This window comes from Coregonus lavaretus (genome assembly GCF_964263955.1).
Source record: "Coregonus lavaretus genome assembly, chromosome: 38".
Classification (NCBI taxonomy): domain Eukaryota; kingdom Metazoa; phylum Chordata; class Actinopteri; order Salmoniformes; family Salmonidae; genus Coregonus; species Coregonus lavaretus.
Genome location: NC_140025.1, coordinates 27,800,968 through 27,808,120, shown reverse-complemented (window position 1 = coordinate 27,808,120; position 7,153 = coordinate 27,800,968).

The following is a 7,153-nucleotide window of genomic DNA, read 5'->3' as shown; positions in this document are numbered from 1 at the left end:
TTATATTGCAATTCATTATCGTAAATATTTTATTGATACAAAACTAAGCTAATACATAATTATCAAAGTTATAATATTACACAATATACTGTATATCATGATAGTGAACATGACCTTCAATGGAGTTGTGGAACTGGGACAGTCAAATCCGATTGAGATTATTTCAAATTATCATCCATTATACAATTAAAAGGGTAATATATTTTTTATCCTATTACTTTACCTGCCAGATTAACTTCTTTTCCAGCGGCCATCTGTTCGGTAGGTTTCGGCACTGAGTTTTCTGCCCCTAACGGAGAACATTTAGGTCATATTGAAATTAATCAGGTTACTACATTATCAAAGATATATTATATCATATACAGCATATCATGAGTGAACATTACCTTCAATTAGGTTTTTTATCTCTGTTGAATGGAAAAGGTGAAAGTTATTGTAAAAAGGTGAATGTGGAACTGGTACAGTCAAATCCTATTGAGATTATGTCAAATTATCATCCATTATACAATTAAAAGGGTAATATATTTTTTATCCTATTACTTTACCTGCCAGATTAACTTCTTTTCCAGTGACCATCTGTTCGGTATGTTTGGGCACTGTTTTTCTGCCCCTAACGGAGACCATTTACAGTGGGGAAAAAAAGTATTTAGTCAGCCACCAATTGTGCAAGTTCTCCCACTTAAAAAGATGAGAGAGGCCTGTAATTTTCATCATAGGTACATGTCAACTATGACAGACAAAATGAGGAAAAAAAATCCAGAAAATCACATTGTAGGATTTTTAATGAATTTATTTGCAAATTATGGTGGAAAATAAGTATTTGGTCAATAACAAAAGTTTCTCAATACTTTGTTATATACCCTTTGTTGGCAATGACACAGGTCAAACGTTTTCTGTAAGTCTTCACAAGGTTTTCACACACTGTTGCTGGTATTTTGGCCCATTCCTCCATGCAGATCTCCTCTAGAGCAGTGATGTTTTTGGGCTGTCGCTGGGCAACACAGACTTTCAACTCCCTCCAAAGATGTTCTATGGGGTTGAGATCTGGAGACTGGCTAGGCCACTCCAGGACCTTGAAATGCTTCTTACGAAGCCACTCCTTCGTTGCCCGGGCGGTGTGTTTGGGATCATTGTCATGCTGAAAGACCCAGCCACGTTTCATCTTCAATGCCCTTGCTGATGGAAGGAGGTTTTCACTCAAAATCTCACGATACATGGCCCCATTCATTCTTTCCTTTACACGGATCAGTCGTCCTGGTTCCTTTGCAGAAAAACAGCCCCAAAGCATGATGTTTCCACCCCCATGCTTCACAGTAGGTATGGTGTTCTTTGGATGCAACTCAGCATTCTTTGTCCTCCAAACACGACGAGTTGAGTTTTTACCAAAAAGTTCTATTTTGGTTTCATATGACCATATGACGTTCTCCCAATCCTCTTCTGGATCATCCAAATGCACTCTAGCAAACTTCAGACAGGCCTGGACATGTACTGGCTTAAGCAGGGGGACACGTCTGGCACTGCAGGATTTGACTCTCTGGCGGCGTAGTGTGTTACTGATGGTAGGCTTTGTTACTTTGGTCCCAGCTCTCTTCAGGTCATTCACTAGGTCCCCCCGTGTGGTTCTAGGATTTTTGCTCACCGTTCTTGTGATCATTTTGACCCCACGGGGTGAGATTTTGCGTGGAGCCCCAGATCGAGGGAGATTATCAGTGGTATTGTATGTCTTCCATTTCCTAATAATTGCTCCCACAGTTGATTTCTTCAAACCAAGCTGCTTACCTATTGCAGATTCAGTCTTCCCAGCCTGGTGTAGGTCTACAATTTTGTTTCTGGTGTCCTTTGACAGCTCTTTGGTCTTGGCCATAGTGGAGTTTGGAGTGTGACTGTTTGAGGTTGTGGACAGGTGTCTTTTATACTGATAACAAGTTCAAACAGGTGCCATTAATACAGGTAACGAGTGGAGGACAGAGGAGCCTCTTAAAGAAGAAGTTACAGGTCTGTGAGAGCCAGAAATATGGCTTGTTTGTAGGTGACCAAATACTTATTTTCCACCATAATTTGCAAATAAATTCATTAAAAATCCTACAATGTGATTTTCTGGAGAAAAAAATTCTCAATCTGTCTGTCATAGTTGACGTGTACCTTTGATGAAAATTACAGGCCTCTCTCATCTTTTTAAGTGGGAGAACTTGCACAATTGGTGGCTGACTAAATACTTTTCCCCCCCACTGTAGGTAATATTGAAATTATTCAGTTTACTACATTATCAAAGTTATATTATATCATATACAGTATATCATGAGTGAACATTACCTTCAACTAGGTTTTTTGTCTCTGCTGAGTGGAAAATGTTAAAGTTATTGTTAAAAGGTGAATGTGGAACTGGGACAGTCAAATCCTATTGAGATTATGTCAAATTATCATCCAATTATACAATTAAAAGGGTAATATATTTTTAATCCTATTACTTTACCTGCCAGATTAACTTCTTTTCCAGTGACCATCTGTTCGGTAGGTTTCGGCACTGAGTTTTCTGCCGCTAACGGAGAACATTTAGGTCATATTGAAATTCATCAGGTTACTACATTATCAAAGTTATATTATATCATATACAGCATATCATGAGTGAACATTACCTTCAACTAGGTTTTTTGTCTCTGCTGAATGGAAAAGGTGAACGTTATTGTTAAAAGGTGAATGTGGAACTGGTACAGTCAAATCCTATTGAGATTATGTCAAATTATCATCCAATTATACAATTAAAAGGGTAATATATTTTTAATCCTATTACTTTACCTGCCAGATTAACTTCTTTTCCAGTGACCATCTGTTCGGTAGGTTTCGGCACTGTGTTTTCTGCCCCTAACGGAGAACATTTAGGTCATATTGAAATTCATCAGGTTACTACATTATCAAAGTTATATTATATCATATACAGCATATCATGAGTGAACATTAACTTCAACTAGGTTTTTTGTCTCTGCTGAATGGAAAATGTTAAATATATTGTAAAAAGGTGAATGTGGAACTGGGAAAGTCAAATCCTATTGAGATTATGTCAAATTATCATCCATTATACAATTAAAAGGGTAATATATTTTTAATCCTATTACTTTACCTGCCAGATTAACTTCTTTTCCAGTGACCATCTGTTCGGTAGGTTTCAGCACTGTGTTTTCTGCCCCTAACGGAGAACATTTGGGTCATATTGAAATTCATCAGGTTACTACATTATAAAAGTTATATTATATCATATACAGCATATCATGAGTGAACATTACCTTCAACTAGGTTTTTTGACTCTGCTGAATGGAAAATGTGAAAGTTATTGTAAAAAGGTGAATGTGGAACTGGTACAGTCAAATCCTATTGAGATTATGTCAAATTATCATCCAATTATACAATTAAAAGGGTAATATATTTGTAATCCTATTACTTTACCTGCCAGATTAACTTCTTTTCCAGTGACCATCTGTTCGGTAGGTTTCGGCACTATGTTTTCTGCCCCTAACGGAGAACATTTGGGTCATATTGAAATTCATCAGGTTACTACATTATCAAAGATATATTATATCATATACAGTATATCATGAGTGAACATTAACTTCAACTAGGTTTTTTGTCTCTGCTGAATGGAAAATGTTAAAGATATTGTTAAAAGGTGAATGTGGAACTGGGAAAGTCAAATCCTATTGAGATTATGTCAAATTATCATCCATTATACAATTAAAAGGGTAATATATTTTTAATCCTATTACTTTACCTGCCAGATTAACTTCTTTTCCAGTGACCATCTGTTCGGTAGGTTTCGGCACTGTGTTTTCTGCCCCTAACGGAGAACATTTGGGTCATATTGAAATTCATCAGGTTACTACATTATAAAAGTTATATTATATCATATACAGCATATCATGAGTGAACATTACCTTCAATTAGGTTTTTTATCTCTGTTGAATGGAAAAGGTGAAAGTTATTGTAAAAAGGTGAATGTGGAACTGGTACAGTCAAATCCTATTGAGATTATGTCAAATTATCATCCATTATACAATTAAAAGGGTAATATATTTTTTATCCTATTACTTTACCTGCCAGATTAACTTCTTTTCCAGTGACCATCTGTTCGGTATGTTTGGGCACTGTTTTTCTGCCCCTAACGGAGAACATTTAGGTCATATTGAAATTCATCAGGTTACTACATTATCAAAGTTATATTATATCATATACAGCATATCATGAGTGAACATTAACTTCAACTAGGTTTTTTGTCTCTGCTGAATGGAAAATGTTAAATATATTGTAAAAAGGTGAATGTGGAACTGGGAAAGTCAAATCCTATTGAGATTATGTCAAATTATCATCCATTATACAATTAAAAGGGTAATATATTTTTAATCCTATTACTTTACCTGCCAGATTAACTTCTTTTCCAGTGACCATCTGTTCGGTAGGTTTCAGCACTGTGTTTTCTGCCCCTAACGGAGAACATTTGGGTCATATTGAAATTCATCAGGTTACTACATTATAAAAGTTATATTATATCATATACAGCATATCATGAGTGAACATTACCTTCAACTAGGTTTTTTGACTCTGCTGAATGGAAAATGTGAAAGTTATTGTAAAAAGGTGAATGTGGAACTGGTACAGTCAAATCCTATTGAGATTATGTCAAATTATCATCCAATTATACAATTAAAAGGGTAATATATTTGTAATCCTATTACTTTACCTGCCAGATTAACTTCTTTTCCAGTGACCATCTGTTCGGTAGGTTTCGGCACTATGTTTTCTGCCCCTAACGGAGAACATTTGGGTCATATTGAAATTCATCAGGTTACTACATTATCAAAGATATATTATATCATATACAGTATATCATGAGTGAACATTAACTTCAACTAGGTTTTTTGTCTCTGCTGAATGGAAAATGTTAAAGATATTGTTAAAAGGTGAATGTGGAACTGGGAAAGTCAAATCCTATTGAGATTATGTCAAATTATCATCCATTATACAATTAAAAGGGTAATATATTTTTAATCCTATTACTTTACCTGCCAGATTAACTTCTTTTCCAGTGACCATCTGTTCGGTAGGTTTCGGCACTGTGTTTTCTGCCCCTAACGGAGAACATTTGGGTCATATTGAAATTCATCAGGTTACTACATTATAAAAGTTATATTATATCATATACAGCATATCATGAGTGAACATTACCTTCAATTAGGTTTTTTATCTCTGTTGAATGGAAAAGGTGAAAGTTATTGTAAAAAGGTGAATGTGGAACTGGTACAGTCAAATCCTATTGAGATTATGTCAAATTATCATCCATTATACAATTAAAAGGGTAATATATTTTTTATCCTATTACTTTACCTGCCAGATTAACTTCTTTTCCAGTGACCATCTGTTCGGTATGTTTGGGCACTGTTTTTCTGCCCCTAACGGAGACCATTTACAGTGGGGAAAAAAAGTATTTAGTCAGCCACCAATTGTGCAAGTTCTCCCACTTAAAAAGATGAGAGAGGCCTGTAATTTTCATCATAGGTACATGTCAACTATGACAGACAAAATGAGGAAAAAAAATCCAGAAAATCACATTGTAGGATTTTTAATGAATTTATTTGCAAATTATGGTGGAAAATAAGTATTTGGTCAATAACAAAAGTTTCTCAATACTTTGTTATATACACTTTGTTGGCAATGACACAGGTCAAACGTTTTCTGTAAGTCTTCACAAGGTTTTCACACACTGTTGCTGGTATTTTGGCCCATTCCTCCATGCAGATCTCCTCTAGAGCAGTGATGTTTTTGGGCTGTCGCTGGGCAACACAGACTTTCAACTCCCTCCAAAGATGTTCTATGGGGTTGAGATCTGGAGACTGGCTAGGCCACTCCAGGACCTTGAAATGCTTCTTACGAAGCCACTCCTTCGTTGCCCGGGCGGTGTGTTTGGGATCATTGTCATGCTGAAAGACCCAGCCACGTTTCATCTTCAATGCCCTTGCTGATGGAAGGAGGTTTTCACTCAAAATCTCACGATACATGGCCCCATTCATTCTTTCCTTTACACGGATCAGTCGTCCTGGTTCCTTTGCAGAAAAACAGCCCCAAAGCATGATGTTTCCACCCCCATGCTTCACAGTAGGTATGGTGTTCTTTGGATGCAACTCAGCATTCTTTGTCCTCCAAACACGACGAGTTGAGTTTTTACCAAAAAGTTCTATTTTGGTTTCATATGACCATATGACGTTCTCCCAATCCTCTTCTGGATCATCCAAATGCACTCTAGCAAACTTCAGACAGGCCTGGACATGTACTGGCTTAAGCAGGGGGACACGTCTGGCACTGCAGGATTTGAGTCTCTGGCGGCGTAGTGTGTTACTGATGGTAGGCTTTGTTACTTTGGTCCCAGCTCTCTTCAGGTCATTCACTAGGTCCCCCCGTGTGGTTCTAGGATTTTTGCTCACCGTTCTTGTGATCATTTTGACCCCACGGGGTGAGATTTTGCGTGGAGCCCCAGATCGAGGGAGATTATCAGTGGTATTGTATGTCTTCCATTTCCTAATAATTGCTCCCACAGTTGATTTCTTCAAACCAAGCTGCTTACCTATTGCAGATTCAGTCTTCCCAGCCTGGTGTAGGTCTACAATTTTGTTTCTGGTGTCCTTTGACAGCTCTTTGGTCTTGGCCATAGTGGAGTTTGGAGTGTGACTGTTTGAGGTTGTGGACAGGTGTCTTTTATACTGATAACAAGTTCAAACAGGTGCCATTAATACAGGTAACGAGTGGAGGACAGAGGAGCCTCTTAAAGAAGAAGTTACAGGTCTGTGAGAGCCAGAAATATGGCTTGTTTGTAGGTGACCAAATACTTATTTTCCACCATAATTTGCAAATAAATTCATTAAAAATCCTACAATGTGATTTTCTGGAGAAAAAAATTCTCAATCTGTCTGTCATAGTTGACGTGTACCTTTGATGAAAATTACAGGCCTCTCTCATCTTTTTAAGTGGGAGAACTTGCACAATTGGTGGCTGACTAAATACTTTTCCCCCCCACTGTAGGTAATATTGAAATTATTCAGTTTACTACATTATCAAAGTTATATTATATCATATACAGTATATCATGAGTGAACATTACCTTCAACTAGGT